General features: G+C 43.9%; 1 pseudogene; it reads left to right on the top strand.

Annotated features, from left to right (window-relative positions):
- LOC121840614 overlaps positions 1–18,989 on the top strand; it is a 33,416-nt pseudogene extending 14,427 nt beyond the window's left edge.

Genomic DNA, 18,989 nt, shown 5'->3' with positions numbered 1-18,989 from the left:
TTCGAACTGAACCTTGCGTTCGGAATCCCAAGCATCATTCTAGGTTTGAAACCAATAAACAGACCAACACAGAATCATTCAGCATCATTATAGTATGTAGTATAGTATTTACTATAGTATTTACTGTAGTATTTTCTACAATATTTACTATAGTATTTAGTACAATATTTAATATAGTATTTAATATAGTATTTTGTATAGTGTTTAGTGTAGTATTTACTATAGTATTTACTATACTATTTAGTATAGTATTTAGTATAGTATTTACTATAATATTTAGTATAATATTTAGTGTAGTATTTAGTATAGTATTTACTATAATATTTACTACAATATTTAGTATAGTACTTAGTATAGTATTTAATATAGTATTTAATATAGTATTCAGTATAGTACTTACTATAATATTTACTATAGTATTTACTATAATATTTAGTATAATACTTAGTATAGTATTTAGTATAATATTTAGTATATTATTTATTATAGTATTTTGTATAATATTTACTATAGTATTTAGTATAGTATTTACTATAGTACTTACTATAATATTTATTATCGTATTTAGTATAGTATTTACTATAGTACTTACTATAATATTTACTATAGTATTTAGTATAGTATTTACTATAGTACTTACTATAATATTTAGTATTATAGTGAATAACGCTGGATGTCGATGATATCAACCTGGTTTCATTCTGTTCTTCTGAATGGTTGTTATTACAGAGAGTACTGACCTGCTCCTATCTGTTGTTATTACAGAGAGTACTGACCTGCTCCTATCAGTCTGAATGGTTGTTATTACAGAGAGTACTGACCTGCTCCTATCTGTTGTTATTACAGAGAGTACTGACCTGCTCCTATCTGTTGTTATTACAGAGAGTACTGACCTGCTGCTATCTGTTGTTATTACAGAGAGTACTGACCTGCTCCTATCTGTTGTTATTATAGAGAGTTGACAGAGAGTACTGACCTGCTCCTATCTGTTGTTATTACAGAGAGTACTGACCTGCTCCTATCTGTTGTTATTATAGAGAGTTGACAGAGAGTACTGACCTGCTCCTATCTGTTGTTATTACAGAGAGTACTGACCTGCTCCTATCTGTTGCTATTATAGAGAGTACTGACCTGCTCCTATCTGTTGCTATTACAGAGAGTACTGACCTGCTCCTATCTGTTGCTATTATAGAGAGTACTGACCTGCTCCTATCTGTTGTTATTACAGAGAGTACTGACCTGCTCCTATCTGTTGTTATTATAGAGAGTACTGACCTGCTCCTATCTGTCTGTTGTTATTACAGAGAGTACTGACCTGCTCCTATCTGTTGTTATTACAGAGAGTACTGACCTGCTCCTATCTGTTGTTATTACAGAGAGTACTGACCTGCTCCTATCTGTTGCTATTATAGAGAGTACTGACCTGCTCCTATCTGTACTTGCTCCTATCTTTTTACAGAGAGTACTGACCTGCTCCTATCTGTTGTTATTACAGAGAGTACTGACCTGCTCCTATCTGTTGTTATTATAGAGAGTACTGACCTGCTCCTATCTGTTGTTATTATAGAGAGTACTGACCTGCTCCTATCTGTTCTTTTACAGAAGTACTGACCTGCTCCTATCTGTTGCTATTACAGAGAGTACTGACCTGCTCCTATCTGTTGTTATTACAGAGAGTACTGACCTGCTCCTATCTGTTGCTGATTATGGTACTGACCTGCTCCTATCTGTTGAGAGTACTGACCTGCTCCTATCTGTCTGAATGGTTGTTATTACAGAGAGTACTGACCTGCTGCTATCTGTTGTTATTACAGAGAGTACTGACCTGCTCCTATCTGTTGTTATTATAGAGAGTACTGACCTGCTCCTATCTGTTGTTATTACAGAGAGTACTGACCTGCTCCTATCTGTTGCTATTATAGAGAGTACTGACCTGCTCCTATCTGTTGCTATTACAGAGAGTACTGACCTGCTCCTATCTGTTGCTATTATACTGAGAGAGAAACTGACCTGCTCCTATCTGTTGCTATTACAGAGAGTACTGACCTGCTCCTATCTGTTGTTATTACAGAGAGTACTGACCTGCTCCTATCTGTTGTTTTTACAGAGAGTACTGACCTGCTCCTATCTGTTGTTATTACAGAGAGTACTGACCTGCTCCTATCTGTTGTTATTACAGAGAGTACTGACCTGCTCCTATCTGTTGTTATTATTACAGAGTACTGACCTGCTCCTATCTGTTGTTATTATAGAGTACTGAGTATCTGACCTGCTCCTATCTGTTGTTATTACAGAGAGTACTGACCTGCTCCTATCTGTTGTTATTACAGAGAGTACTGACCTGCTCCTATCTGTCTGAATGGTTGTTATTACAGAGAGAAACTGACCTGCTCCTATCTGTACTGACCTGCTCCTATCTGTTGTTACAGAGAGTACTGACCTTCTCCTATCTGTTGTTATTACAGAGAGTACTGACCTGCTCCTATCTGTTGTTATTACAGAGAGTACTGACCTGCTCCTATCTGTTGTTATTATAGAGAGTACTGACCTGCTCCTATCTGTCTGAATGGTTGTTATTACAGAGAGTACTGACCTGTTCCTATCTGTTGTTATTACAGAGAGTACTGACCTGCTCCTAACTGTTGTTATTACAGAGAGTACTGACCTGCTCCTATCTGTCTGAATGGTTGTTATTACAGAGAGTACTGACCTGTTCCTATCTGTTGTTATTATAGAGAGTGCTGACCTGCTCCTATCAGTCTGAATGGTTGTTATTACAGAGAGTACTGACCTGCTCCTATCTGTTGTTATTACAGAGAGTACTGACCTGCTCCTATCAGTCTGTGGGCAGAAGTGATGGTCAAGATGATGGTCAAGATGAGAGAGGATGATTCTTTTGTTAAAATAGCATGGCCATATTTCTATTACAGCATATTGGATGACTGTCATTCACCTTCCATTCACCCAGTTCAATTTAATAGTGATAGGTATCGCTACTACATGATACTCTCATTTTCCCTATACACGTCATGAGGTTGCTACAAACCAGCCCATGAAGTTTACAATATTGTTCCACAGATTTTGAGTAATCACGGTGACAGACATTGCCACATTCAATAATCTTGCTAGCTGATCTAGGGTGTAATCATTAGTCCAACAGTTGCAAACGAGAATTTCTATTGGACAATTTCAGATATGTTTATCCCTGTTGCTTCCGTTTAAGAAACATTTTTAAATAAAACCGGCAGAATGAATACACCCCTGATCACATGCAAACACAATTCACTTTCATAGCAGACAGATCATTGTATAATTCCTTCTTGCATCTACGTGCTCTCTTACCTTTTCCCTTCAGTGCATAACACATCAGCTGTCTGTGACCAGTGAACAAAAAGAAACCAAGCCAAACCTTCATATCATAACCGCTAACCGCTACATACAACCTACATCGTTGTCACCTCATGGTCAACATACTAGAACTAATGTGTTAGTAAACCTGCTACAATCATGCAGTACAATGTACAGTCAGCAAGCAATTTAGTAGTTACACCAGCAGGCCCCGGTGGCAATAAATTAATAAAACTAAGAGCTTTTCTTGACTTGGAAGAGTTCCAGTGTTGGATAGCCAGCTAGCTAACATAACATGCCTCCCTGTTTGAGCCGGGTGTTTGAGTAGGCTAAACTAGCTAGCTGCATTCCGTAGCTAAGTAAAAAAATATGAAATGTAGCTATCTCTCTCTCGCTCTCTCTCTCGCGCTCTCTCTCTTGCTTCTCCTTCATTTTTGAATAAATAATGGGAAACACTATTCCCTCATCCCATCACAAGACAGGGCGGTCAGTATGTGTTCATCACTGACCAAATAACCAGTCCAAACACACTACTTTAGTATATTCTTATCTAAAAATAATAGCTTTTTAATGTTTCACTATTTTTATTTTTATGACATTCACTGAGGATAGTCCTCCCCTTCCTCCTCTGATGAGCCTCCACTGTCCCAGAGAGTCTACATTTCTGGGTTTAAACTCTGTTGATTGGTTGATTGACTGATTGCTTGATTGGTTGCTTGTTTTACTGGTTGATCAGTTGATCGGTTGAGTGATGAATTGATTGATTGGTTGATTGACTGACTGCCTCCTCCCTAAGTTTGTTTTATTCACTGCTTTTGCACACACTGCCAACCCTGCTGATGTCCTAGCCGTGTCTGAAACCTGGCTTAGAAAGGCCACCAAAATTCTGAATTTTTCATCCCCAACTACAACATTTTCCACCAAGATAGAACTGCCAAAGGGGGTGGAGTTGCAATTTACTGCAGAGATAGCCTGCAGAGTTCTGTCATACTATCCAGGTCTGTGCCCAAACAGTTCGAGCTTCTACTTTTAAAAATCCACCTTGCCATAAATAAGTCTCTCACTGTTGCCACTTGTTATAGACCACCCTCACCCCCCCAGCTGTGCCCTGGACACCATATGTGAATTGATTGCCCCCCATCTATCTTCAGAGTTCGTATTGTTAGGTGACCTAAACTGGGATATGCTTAACACCCTGGCCATCCTACAATCTAAACTAGATGCCCTCAATCTCACACAAATTATCAAGGAACCTACCAGGTACATCAATAAATCCGTACACACTGGCATCTTCATAGATATCGTCCTGACCAACCTGCCCTCTAAATACACCTCTGCTGTCTTCAACCAGGATCTCAGTGATCACTGCCTCATTGTCTGCGTCCATAATGGGTCCGCGGTCAAACAAACCACCCCTCATCACTGTCAAACGCTCCCAAAACACTTCAGCGAGCTGACCTTTCTAATCGCCCTGGGCCGGGTATCCTGGAAGGATATTGACCTAATCCCATCAGTAGTGGACGGTTATGACTTCGAATATGTGGGCTACAAACTACAAATACCTAGGTGTCTGGTTAAACTGTAAAGACTCACATTAAGCATCTCCAGACTCACATTAAGCATCTCTAATCCAAAATTAAATCTAGAATCGGCTTCCTATTTCGCAACAAAGCATCCAGCTCATGCTGCCAAACATACCCTCGTAAAACTGACTATCCTACCGATCCTCGACTTCGGCGATGTAATTTACAAAATAGCCTCCAACACTCTACTCAGCAAATTGGATGCAGCCTATCACAGTGCCATCCGTTTTGTCCCCAAAGCCCCATATACTACACACCACTGCGACCTGAATGATCTCGTTGGCTTGCCCTCGATACATATTTGTCACCAAACCCACTGGCTCCAGGTCATCTATAAGTCTTTGCTAGGTAAAGCTCTGCTTTATCGCAGCTCACTGGTCACCATAGCAGCACCCACCCGTAGCACGTGCTCCAGCAGGTATATTTCACTGGTCATCCCCAAAGTCAACTCCTCCTTTGGCCGCCTTTCCTTCCAGTTCTCTGCCACCAATGACTGGAACGAATTGCAAAAAAAAAGCTGGAGTCTCACATCTCCCTCACTAACTTTAAGCACCAGCTGTCAGAGCAGCTTACCGATCATTGCGCCTGTAAACAGCCCATCTGTAAATAGCCCACCCAACTACCTCATCCCCATATTGTTATTTATTGTTTTGCTCCTTTTCACTCCAGTATCTCTACTTGCACATGCATCTTCTGCACATCTATCACTCCAGTGTTTAATTGCTATATTGTAATTACTTCACCACTATGGCATATTTATTGCCTTTACCTCCCTAATCTTACCTCATTTGCACACACTGTATATAGATTTTCCTATTGTGTTATTGACTGTATGCTTGTTTATTCCATGTGTAACTCTGTGTTGTGTTTGTATTGCACTGCTTTGCTTTATCTTGGTCAGGTTGCAGTTGTGAATGAGAACTTGTTCTCAACTGGCCTACATTGTTAAATAAAGGTGAAATAAAATAAATAAATAAATGGTGTCTCTGCAGGGTAACCCTGGTGCTGCTGGGCCCTCTGGCCCTGCTGGTAAAGATGGCCCCAAGGGTGTGCGTGGAGACGGTGGACCCCCAGGCAGACAGGGAGACGCTGGGCTGCGTGGAGCTGCTGGATCCCCTGGAGAGAAGGGAGATGCTGGAGAGGATGGTCCCTCTGTAAGTTTATCACTACAGTACCGTCCTCCAGCCCGGGGCATAGTGGACGGGCTTGATAACTCTCATTCAACCCAGCACCCTACTGAAGCAAAAGATGGTAATACAAGCTGAATTCATCTTTTGTCACAACTCCTCAAACACACGCCCTACAGGCTTTATTCAATACAGGTCCTACAGGCTTTATTCAATACAGGTCCTACAGGCTTTAATCAATACAGGTCCTACAGGCTTTATTCACAGGTCCTACAGGCTTTAATCAATACAGGTCCTACAGGCTTTATTCAATACAGGTCCTACAGGCTTTATTCAATACAGGTCCTACAGGCTTTAATCAATACAGGTCCTACAGGCTTTAATCAATACAGGTCCTACAGGCTTTAATCAATACGGGTCCTACAGGCTTTATTCAATACAGGTCCTACAGGCTTTATTCAATACAGGTCCTACAGGCTTTAATCAATACAGGTCCTACAGGCTTTATCAATACAGGTCCTACAGGCTTTATTCAATACAGGTCCTACAGGCTTTATTCAATACAGGTCCTACAGGCTTTAATACAGGTCCTACAGGCTTTAATCAATACAGGTCCTACAGGCTTTATTCAATACAGGTCCTACAGGCTTTATCAATACAGGTCCTACAGGCTTTATTCAATACAGGTCCTACAGGCTTTAATCAATAGGTCCACAGGCTTTAATCAATACGGGTCCTACAGGCTTTATCAATACGGGTCCTACAGGCTTTAATCAATACGGGTCCTACAGGCTTTATCAATACAGGTCCTACAGGCTTTATCAATACACAGGTCCTACAGGCTTTATTCAATACAGGTCCTACAGGCTTTATATCAATACAGGTCCTACAGGCTTTATCAATACAGGTCCTACAGGCTTTATCAATACAGGTCCTACAGGCTTTATCAATACAGGTCCTACAGGCTTTATCAATACAGGTCCTACAGGCTTTATCAATACAGGTCCTACAGGCTTTATTCAATACAGGTCCTACAGGCTTTATCAATACAGGTCCTACAGGCTTTATCAATACAGGTCCTACAGGCTTTATCAATACAGGTCCAGGTCCTACAGGCTTTATCAATACAGGTCCTACAGGCTTTATCAATACAGGTCCTACAGGCTTTATCAATACAGGTCCTAGGCTTTATTACAGGTCCTACAGGCTTTATCAATACAGGTCCTTACAGGCTTTATGCTTCATTCAACATTGACAAGTTATTTAGACCACAGTGTTTCTGAACTCATGTTGTTCTTCAGATTGTGATGTCACTGACAACACACATCCCACCACTCAAGTTAACACGGAAATACATTCATTTTGGGGGTTTTGCAGCTATAAAACAATACTGGCTTTATGCCTTAAAAGTCTCTCTTTTGGTTTGACTTCCAACCCAACCGGCATGAACATCAGTCCAGGGAATGAAAGAAAGGTCCATTTATAATGGACAACACTATTCCCTCGCCCCCATCACAACAAAGCACGTGTCCATCACTGACCCAATAACCAGCCCAAACACACTGCTGTCTGCCAGGGCGTTAAAATCCCCTGTGGGCTTCCCCTGAACAGAGATATGATGGCAGAGAGGACAAGCGTTTTACTTTGTACTTCCCACTCCCTGCAGTACAGTTCACCCCCTGAGCAGTACTGAACTAACAGCCGGCATAGCTGTCTGTTACTGAAATTGGACAGGCAAGTCCAGAGAACAGACATGATAAGACCCTCTGATCCTCCCTGGTCTAAATCACAGAAGTGGAGGTGGATGCACTGCACACAAAATGCTTTTTCTTGTTTTTCCAGTGTGTTTACAGATTTTTATAGTTTTTCTGTTGATATATTAGAGATCCTTGAAAATAACACACTGTCCTCCACTTGCTCCTCTCCTCCTCTCCTCCTCTCCTCCTCTCCTCCTGTTCTTCCTATCGTCCACCTCTTCCTCTCTTCCTCTCTTCTTCCTTTCCTCTTCCTCTCTTCTTCCTTTCCTCTTCCTTCTCTTCTTCCTCTCTTCCTCCCCTTCCTCTTCTCTTCCTCTCTTCCTCTCTTCCTCCTCTCCTCCTCTTCCTCCTCTCGTCCGCCTCTCTTCCTCACCTTCCTCCTCTTCTTCCTCTCCTCTCTTCCTCCTATCCTGCTCCTCTTCCTCCTCTCCTCTCTTCTTCTACTTCTTCTTCCTCTCTTCCTCCTCTCCTCTCTTCCTCCTCTTCTTCCTCTCTTCCTCCTCTCCTCCTCTCCTCTCTTCCTCCTCCTCTCCTCTCTTCCTCCTCTCCCTTCTTCCTCCTTTTCTTCCTCCTCTTCTTCCTCTCTTCCTGCTCTCGTCCTCCTCTACTCCTCTCTTCCTCCTATCCTGCACCTCTCCTCTCCTGCTACTCTCCTCTCTTCCTCCTCTCTTCTCTTCCTCTTCTTCTTCCTCCTCTTCTTCCTCTCTTCCTCCTCCTCTCCCCTCTTCCTCCTCTCCTCTCTTCCTCCTCTTCATCCTCCACTTCTTCCCCTCTTCCTCCTCTCTTCCTCTCTTCCTCCTCTCCTCCTCTCCCCTCTTCCTCCTCCTTCCTCTCTTCCTCCTCTTCTTCCTCTCTTCCTCCTCCTCTCCTCTCTTCCTCTCCCTCTTCCTCCTCTCCTCTCTTCCTCCTCTTCATCCTCCTCTTCTTCCCCTCTTCCTCCTCTCTGCCTCCTCTCATCCCCCTCTCTTCCTCCTCTCCTCCTCCTCTCTTCCTCTCTTCCTCCTCTCCTCTGCTCCTCCTCCTCTCTCTCTCCTCTTCCTCTTCTTCCTCTATTCCTCCTCTCTTCCTCCTCTCTTCCTCCTCTCCTCTCCTCCTCCTCTCTTCCTCTGTTCCTCCTCTCCTCCGCTCCTCCTACTCTCTTCCTCCTCCTTCTCTCCCTCTTCCTCCTCTTCTTCCCTCTCTTCCTCCTCTCTTCCTCTTCTCTTCCTCCTCCCAGGGTCCCGATGGTCCTTCAGGTCCTTCAGGTCTGGCTGGACAGCGTGGTATTGTTGGTCTTCCAGGACAGCGTGGAGAGAGAGGTTTCCCTGGCCTGCCAGGACCCTCTGTAAGTCACATACACTACATTACAGATCCCATTAATTCCTTAGACTATTTCATCATTCATTAGACTATTCATTCATTCATTCATTAGACTATTTCATCATTCATTAGACTATTCATTCATTCATTCATTAGACTATTCATTCATTCATTAGACTATTCATTCATTCATTCATTAGACTATTTCATCATTCATTAGACTATTCATTCATTCATTCATTAGACTATTCATTCATTCATTCATTAGACTATTCATTCATTCATTAGACTATTCATTCATTCGTTCATTAGACTATTCATTCATTCATTATGATTCGTTCGCCTATTATAGATGACAGAATAATATTGTACTGTCAATTGACTTGTACCCATCCCACCCATTTCAAGTAAGAATGGATGAATATTCAAAGAAAAGATCATTGATTGAATATACTGACCTCCATCTGATGGTAAACAAGAGCTCCTGGTCGCCCCAGTGGGACCCCTTGACTGGTCGGGAGAGAGGTCAGTGTCTGTCCCAAGCGTGTTGTCTGAGTGTGTCTGTCCCCGTGTTGTCTGAAATGACAGAGACGTCCAGTGTCTGTCCCGTGTTGTCTGAAATAGGGAGAGCCTGGTAAACAAGGAGCTCCTGGTGGAAGCGTGTTGTCTGAGACAGAGACGTCAGTGGTCCCCCTGGCCCAGTGGGACCCCCTGTCTGCAGATGGAGAGCCCGAGAGAGTCCCATAGCGTGTTGTCTGAAATGACAGAGACGTCAGTGTCTGTCCCATAGCGTGTTGTCTGAAATAACAGAGACGTCAGTGTCTGTCCCATAGCGTGTTGTCTGAAATGACAGAGACGTCAGTGTCTGTCCCATAGCGTGTTGTCTGAAATGACAGAGACGTCAGTGTCTGTCCCATAGCGTGTTGTCTGAAATGACAGAGACGTCAGTGTCTGTCCCACGTCAGTGTCTGTCCCATAGCGTGTTGTCTGAAATGTCTGTCCCATAGCGTGTTGTCTGAAATGGCAAATGACAGAGACGTCATAGTGTCTGAAATCTGTCCCATAGCGTGTTGTCTGAAATGGCAGACGTCAGTGTCTGTCCCTGAAATAGCGTGTTGTCTGAAATGACAGAGACGTCCCAGTGTCTGTCCCATAGCGTGTTGTCTGACATGACAGAGACGTCAGTGTCTGTCCCATAGCGTGTTGTCTGACATGACAGAGACGTCAGTGTCTGTCCCATAGCGTGTTGTCTGAAATGGCAGACGTCAGTGTCTGTCCCATAGCGTGTTGTGTCTGAAGTAGCATCCTAGTTCTTATATTGCTCATTACTTTTAAACAGGGTCCGCATAGTGCTCTGTCCAAATGTAGTGCACTATATAGGGAATAGTGTGCCATTCAATGCAGCACAGTGTCACCGTTATGGCCTCTCATGGTCATCTCTATACCTTCGGTACAATACGTTAACTCACTGTCATGACTAACTGGATCACTGACTATACGTTTGATGTTTCTGATATTAAACAATGTGTGATTGTCTCTCAGGGCAACGCTGGTTCTGATGGACCACCTGGTAGAGATGGATCCACTGGAATCAAGGGTGACCGTGGTAACACCGGTCCTGCTGGTGCTCCTGGCTCCCCAGGTGCTAATGGTTCCCCCGGCCCCGTCGGCCCCACCGGCAAGCAGGGAGACAGGGGAGAGGCTGTGAGTATACACCCGAAATCACTCCCCATAACATCCCCAATGGCACCCCGTAGAAGCCTTTTAACACCCCTAAAACCCCCTCTCTTGAGAGGTGAATAACCCAGGCCATGTTATTGTTTTCTGTCTATTTTCTCTTGCCAGGATAAACTGGATATGTGATTGAGTTCAGTCGATATATTCATAATGTTTTTATTATCCATAAGGTTCTCAGATATACCGGTTTACTCAGATACTAATGTATTGCAGCCCTTCCTAACCCTGTGTCTGTCTCTTGGCTGTTCTCTAGGGAGCTCAAGGGCCCGCTGGACCTGCCGGGCCTGCTGGAGCCAGAGGAATGGCTGGACCTCAAGGACCCCGTGGAGACAAGGGTGAGGCTGGAGAAGGTGGAGAGAGAGGACAGAAAGGACACAGAGGATTCACTGGTCTGCAGGGTCTGCCCGGACCTCCCGTAAGTACCCCCCTAATCTCCCTGTACCCCTTATCTCCCTATACCCCCTAATCTCCCTGTAACCCTAATCTCCCTCTACCCCTAATATTTCTGTACCACCTAATCTCCCTGTGCCCCTAATCTCTTTATGTACCCCCTAATCTCCCTCTACCCCTAATCTTTCTGTACCACCTAATCTCCCTCTACCCCTAATCTTTCTGTACCCCCTAATCTCCCTCTACCCCTAATCTCCCTGTACCCCTAATCTCCCTGTAACCCTAATCTCCCTACCCCTATACCCCTAATCTCCCTATACCCCTAATCTCCCTATACCCCCTTATCTGCCTATACCCCCTTATCTGCCTATACCCCCTTATCTCCTTGTACCCCCTTATCTCCTTGTACCCTAATCTGCCTATACCCCTTAATCTCCCTATACCCCCTTATCTCCCTGTACCCCCTAATCTCTCTATATCACAAATGTCTCTATATCACAAATGTCTCTATATCACAAATGTCTCTATCATTGAAATGTCCCTTTAGCCTTTACCTGTAGTTGTGTATGTCCTATAGACATTGTCTCACCTTGTCTCTCCCCATAGGGTCAATCTGACCTATAGACATTGTCTCACCTTGTCTCTTCCCATAGGGTCAATCTGACCTATAGACATTGTCTCACCTTGTCTCCCCCCAGAGGGTCAATCTGTCCTATAGACATTGTCTCACCGTGTCTCTCCCCATAGGGTCAATCTGTCCTATAGACATTGTCTCACCTTGTCTCTGCCCAGAGGGTCAATCTGTCCTATAAACATTGTCTCACCTTGTCTCTGCCCATAGGGTCAATCTGTCCTATAGACATTGTCTCACCTTGTCTCCCCCCAGAGGGTCAATCTGTCCTATAGACATTGTCTCACCGTGTCTCTGCCCATAGATCAATCTGTCCTATAGACATTGTCTCACCTTGTCTCTCCCCAGAGAGTCAATCTGTCCTATAGACATTGTCTCACCTTGTCTCTCCCCATAGGGTCAATCTGTCCTATAGACATTGTCTCACCTTGTCTCTCCCCATAGGGTCAATCTGGAGACCAGGGTGCCTCTGGACCTGCCGGACCAAGTGGATCAAGGGTGAGTATAGACAGAATGATTAACAACTCTTACATAGAGGTTTGAGATGTACCCTTCCTTATTGTCAGCCAAAGAGCATGGCAGGCAGAGCTCTATTCTACAGTACAGTACATCTGAATCCTTGTGTTCTGTTTAGGGACCTCCCGGACCCATTGGTCCCTCTGGAAAGGATGGTTCCAATGGTATGCCCGGCCCCATCGGACCCCCCGGACCCCGTGGTCGCTCTGGAGAGACTGGTCCTTCTGTGAGTAACGCTCTCATCTCCCATCTATCTCTCAATTTATCTTAGTACAAGAGAGGAGAGAGGAGGAGAGGAGAGGAGAGGAGAAGAGAAGAGAAGAGAAGAGAAGAGAAGAAAAGAGGAGAGAGAGAGAGACAGAGAGAGAGAGAGAGAGAGACAGAGAGAGAGAGAAGGGTAGGAAAAAGAAGAGGAGGTGAGAGGAGGGGAGAGGAGAGAGAAGAGGAGAAAGCAGTGTGTGACATGGTGCAAATCTCAAATCACCCCCTATTCCTCGTATAGTGTGCTACCTAAGTAATGCCCTGTGTATGGAGCAGGGTGTCATCTGAGACGGCAGCCAGCTATATAAACACCTGATGCCAGCTGTACTTTATGTCCCCTCTGCCCTGTGCTTTATGTCCCCTCTGCCCTGTGCTTTATGTCCCCTCTGCCCTGTGCTTTATGTCCCCTCTGCCCTGTGCTTTATGTCCCCTCTGCCCTGTGCTTTATGTCCCCTCTGCCCTGTGCTTTTTCTCTTCTGTAATACCTATGGCCCTGGTAGCAGCACATCACCAGTAGCTCGTAGTCTAGCGTCTTGGTTTTCCAATTTCTTCTGTCTGTGTTTTCTCAGGGTCCACCTGGAAACTCCGGTCCCCCTGGTCCTCCTGGTCCTCCCGGCCCTGGTATCGACATGTCTGCCTTCGCTGGTCTGTCTCAGCCTGAGAAATCCCCCGATCCCCTGAGGTACATGAGGGCCGACCAGGCCTCCGGAAACCTGAGGACGCACGATGCCGAGGTGGACGCCACGCTCAAGTCTCTCAACAACCAGATTGAGAACATCCGCTCCCCCGAGGGCTCCAAGAAGAACCCTGCACGTACTTGCAGAGACCTGAAGCTGTGCCACCCAGACTGGAAGAGTGGTGAGTGATGGGATAGGAGCGAAGAATGGCTCTTTGTTTTAGGGGTCAAGCAACATGACTTGACCAGGAAAAACTCAGGGCCCTAAAGTTTCTCCTGCTCAGGTGACGTTTCTCCTGCTCAGGTGACGTTTCTCCGCTTTCTCCTGCTCAGGTGATGTTTCTCCTGCTCAGGTGATGTTTCTCCTGCTCAGGTGACGTTTCTCCTGCTCAGGTGACGTTTCTCCTGCTCAGGTGACGTTTCTCCTGCTCAGGTGACGTTTCTCCTGCTCAGGTGACGTTTCTCCTGCTCAGGTGACGTTTCTCCTGCTCAGGTGACGTTGCTCCTGCTCAGGTGACGTTTCTCCTGCTCAGGTGACGTTTCTCCTGCTCAGGTGACGTTTCTCCTGCTCAGGTGACGTTTCTCCTGCTCAGGTGACGTTTCTCCTGCTCAGGTGACGTTTCTCCTGCTCAGGTGACGTTTCTCCTCCTGCTCAGGTGACGTTTCTCCTGCCCAGGTGACGTTTCTCCTGCTCAGGTGACGTTTCTCCTGCTCAGGTGACGTTTCTCCTGCTCAGGTGACGTTTCTCCTGCTCAGGTGACGTCGCTCCTGCCCAGGTGACGTTTCTCCTGCTCAGGTGACGTTTCTCCTGCTCAGGTTACGTTTCTCCTGCTCAGGTGACGTTGCTCCTGCCCCCACTGATTAGGTCGGGCAAAAATTCCATAATATTTAGGGAAGTCTAGAAGATTCTGTCTTATTCAAAAGAGAAAGTAAATATAAACATATGTATTGTAGTACAGAGTACTAGAGAGCTGATTCAATCTGAGACGTTTTCTGTCTCCTCCGTCTGTCTGCAGGAGAGTACTGGATCGACCCTAACCAGGGCTGCACCATAGACGCCATCAAGGTCTACTGTAACATGGAGACCGGAGAGTCCTGTGTCTACCCCAAGCCCGCCAGCATCCCCAAGAAGAACTGGTGGTCCAGCAAGAGCAAGGCTGCCAAACACATCTGGTTTGGAGAGACCATGAACGGAGGATTCCACGTGAGTCACCCTTCAATCTCTTGTTTCAGCTCTCTTCTATATATTATCGTACAATCGTGATATTTTTTTTCCCCCTTTTCAATCTCAGGTGACATCTGTTATGTGTGCAGTGCACTTATTTACTCAAGCCTCTCTGTGATTTGTTTCGGTCCTTTAGGGTATTCCTGTTTTTTGTTTTACTAAAATACGACACAATTACTTTTTTTACGTACATTATCTCAATCAATGCCACTAAGTCCGTTCAAATTCTGATTTAGTTCTGATATAATGATGTCATTGATTCTTACATCCCTGTCTCCCTGTTCCCTCTCACTAGTTTGAACCATTGACATTGTAATATGATATCCATTGTTGAACCGTTCCTAACCTCCCTTCTCCCCTCCTCTCTACCTGCTGCCCTCTACAGTTCAGCTATGGCGATGAGAGTCTGGCAGCCAACACGGCCAGCATCCAGATGACCTTCCTACGGCTGCTGTCCACCGAGGCTAATCAGAACCTCACCTACCACTGCAAGAACAGCGTGGCCTATATGGACGGGGCCACGGGGAACCTGAAGAAGGCCGTGCTGCTCCAGGGCTCCAACGACGTGGAGATCAGAGCTGAGGGCAACAGCCGCTTCACCTACACCGTTATGGAGGACGGCTGCACGGTGAGAGGATGAACACACACACACACACACTCTCTCATACAAACACACCCACACACACACACACACACACACCCACACACACACACACACACACACACACACACACACACACACTCTCTCATACATACACACACACACACACACACACACACACACACACACACACACACACTCTCTCTCTCATACATACACACCCCACACACACACACACACACACACACACACACACACACACACTCTCTCTCTCATACATACACACACACACACACACACACACACACACACACACACACTCTCTCTCTCATACATACACACCCACACACACACACACACACACACACACTCTCTCTCTCATACATACACACCCACACACAGGCAACAGCCACTTTGCATACAATGTGATGGAGGATGGCTGCACTGTGATGAAAACACACGGAACAGTTTTGAGACTATTTAACCCCAACCCACAAATACACTCATTCACTGTCCCCTATCAATGTCTATAACATGTCTATAACATATCTATAACATATCTATAACATGTCTATAACATGTCTATAACATGTCTATAACATGTCTATAACATGTCTGTCCCCTATCAATGTGTATAACATGACTGTCCCCTATCAATATCTATAACATGTGTATAACCTATCTATAACATATCTGTCCCCTATCAATGTCTATAACATGTCTATAACATGTCTGTCCCCTATCGATGTCTATAACATGTCTATAACATGACTGTCTCCTATCGATGTCTATAACATGTCTGTTCCCTATCGATGTCTATAACATGTCTATAACATATCTATAACATGTCTGTCCCCTATTGATGTCTATAACATGTCTGTCCCCTATCGATGTCTATAACATGTCTATAACATGTCTATAACATGTCTGTCCCCTATCGATGTCTATAACATGTCTGTCCCCTATCGATGTCTATAACATGTCTATAACATGTCTGTCTCTCTGTCCCCTATCGATGTCTATAACATGTCTATAACATGTCTGTTCCCTATCGATGTCTATAACATGTCTATAACATGTCTCTCCACTATCGATGTCTATAACATGTCTGTCCCCTATCAATATCTATAACATGTCTGTTCCCTATCGATGTCTATAACATGTCTATAACATATCTATAACATGTCTGTTCCCTATCGATGTCTATAACACGTCTATAACATGTCTATAACATGTCTCTCCACTATCGATGTCTATAACATGTCTATAACATGTCTGTCTCTCTGTCCCCAGAAACATAAAGGGACGTGGGGAAAGACAGTGATTGAGTACAGATCCCAGAAGACCAGCCGGCTGCCCATCGTGGACATCGCTCCTGTGGATATTGGAGGAGCGGACCAAGAGTTTGGTGTTGACGTCGGCGCAGTTTGCTTCTTGTAAAGAAAGAGGGATGAAAAGAAGGAGAAGTAGAGGGGAAAAACACATAAAATATGAGAGAGAGGAACACACGCTTCTATCAAAAAAAGGAAGAATGAAAGAAAGAATAGAGAAAGATCAAGACACTTTTATATAATTTTTTTTGTTTAAGTAGAAAGTGCTTTTTCCAACTAAGTCCTGCACTGAATGGCACCGGCAATATTCATCTGGGATTTCGTGGCCTTCCAGTCTCCCTCCATCAGACCCCCTCCCATGGTGCCCCAGCCCTCCCTCCACCCCCACCCTGGGAGCACCACCCCACTAACAAGAAGGATCGAGGAGAAGAGGAGAAAAAGGAGAAAGAGGAGAAAGAGGCAGCGTGCCAAACAATGAGTTGGTGTTATTTATTTATTGTTCAGGTGTGGGTCCCAGGTGTGTTAGGACTGAGTGTGTGTAGCCTGTAAAAAGGCCCCACCCACAACAACATACATATTCTATCAGTTCCCCCTTTTATGTTCCTCCTCTATACCTCCACACCTAAATATTATATCAATTCCAAACCAAAAAATCTGGCAGTGTGATAAGTGCAGGTGTTCCTACTTCCAATCGCCGCCCCAGTGTGTATCAGGAAGTTGCTGTGTATTATAATAAAGTCAAATGGTGCTATTGTTGTAAAACAAGTCTGTATTCTTTAACAACCAGATACTAATGTATTAGTGACATGTTTATAATGTGTGTACATATATGTATATGTGTGTATACATATATATATGCATTTTTCAGAGTGGTAAATGTTGCTTGCCCCCCCCCCTCCCCTCCCTCCAACCCAACCCTGCCCCTTCTCCGTGGTAACCCAATGACACAAAAACCATGTCCATAATATATTTTGTAAAGAGACATGTTCAATTCGGAATCAATCCGAGCTCTAAATTTATTTTGTTTTTTTAAATTTTGTTTTAATTATAATATTTTAAGCTACCTCACACACACACAAAAAAAAATAAACAACAGAGCAAAGTTAAATCCTGTATCCAAGTTTACAAATCCAGCTTTGGCAATCTTCTCTTTGGTGCATTAGACCCCATGTTGTGAGAAGCCCAACAGAAGTTGACTTTGACCGTTGACCTATCCCACTCCACTTCCTCCCATAAACCCCCTGCTGTCCCCTCACACAGGAAGTACTTTCTGCCCTGGTAGGAAGTACCTCGGCCCTGGCCATGCCCCTCTAGGATCAGGAACGGGATATGGCTTTTTGACTTGATATCACGACTGGACAATCCAACCCTCATCTACACACAGAGGGAAAGCACCACGACCAGGGCAGAGGGTGTGCATTTGTTTGTGAGGGGGTAGTAAATATATTTTTTATATTAATAATAATAGTAATATTGTTAATAATAACATCATTACTATTATTATTATTATTATTAAATATGATGATCATGATTTTGTTTTGTTACGGTTTTGATTCATGTAAATTGGAAATAAAAGAAAAAAAAAACAATTAACAGGCTGAAGTCGCTTTGCATTTTATTGATTTTTGTTGTTGTTGTTGTTGTTATTCACCCCCCATAATGCTCCAGAGAAGAGTGTGTGTGAGGTTGGGTGCTCTGGTGGTGTGGGTGTTTTTTGGGGTTGTTATTCACCCCCCATAATGCTCCAGAGAAGAAGTAAAACATATCTGGGAAGATTATTTGTTTCTGAAACCTGAAAGTATGATTGAACTTTGTTGTTGTTGTTGATGTTGTTGTTGTTGTTGACGGTATTATATTCCCAGAGATAGAAGCCGTACCAAATCTAGATTCTGTGTCCTGATTGGGTCTTTCCGTTGGTCTGTGTGTTTGAGCTAAATGCTCATCGAGGGGTGGAATGTAGTCAGAACACACAAGGAGAGACCATGGATCACAAGTGGGTGGCACCCCATTTTATTTGTTGTTTTCTTCATCGGAGAGAGTATGCAACAGTTTGTGAGGAGGTGCGAAGTTCATATCATGTACTATTTTGTCAAATGTAAAAACCTTTTTTCAATATTTTCAGATTCTTTTTTAAGCATGCTAGATAAGAGAAGGGAAACATTTCCAAACGCTATCGTCAGTAACTGTATGAACTGATTGTCATCCTGTCTTTACATTTTTTTCCCTTTTCTTTCCTGACCTTTCACCTTTCACCGTAGCAATAAAAGGTAGAAGCTTTTCTCTAAACAACACAGAGCCACGTTTCTTTTATTTTTTCTATATATATATTTTTATTTTTCCCCCGTAATTTGGTTTTAAAGTTCATTTATTATTTGATGTATTGGTTCCCGAATCTACGATGTCGTCGTCTTTGTTTAGATTAATGATTGACATTTAAAACAACAGGAGAAAAAAATGAAATCAGCAAGACGAAAATACATCACAAATAAACCCCGTTGTAAAAATGA

Source organism: Oncorhynchus tshawytscha, linkage group LG02 (assembly GCF_018296145.1).
Source record: "Oncorhynchus tshawytscha isolate Ot180627B linkage group LG02, Otsh_v2.0, whole genome shotgun sequence".
Classification (NCBI taxonomy): Eukaryota; Metazoa; Chordata; class Actinopteri; order Salmoniformes; family Salmonidae; genus Oncorhynchus; species Oncorhynchus tshawytscha.
The sequence above is the reverse complement of the archived record's forward strand: the minus strand, read 5'-3'. Positions and strand labels throughout refer to the sequence as shown.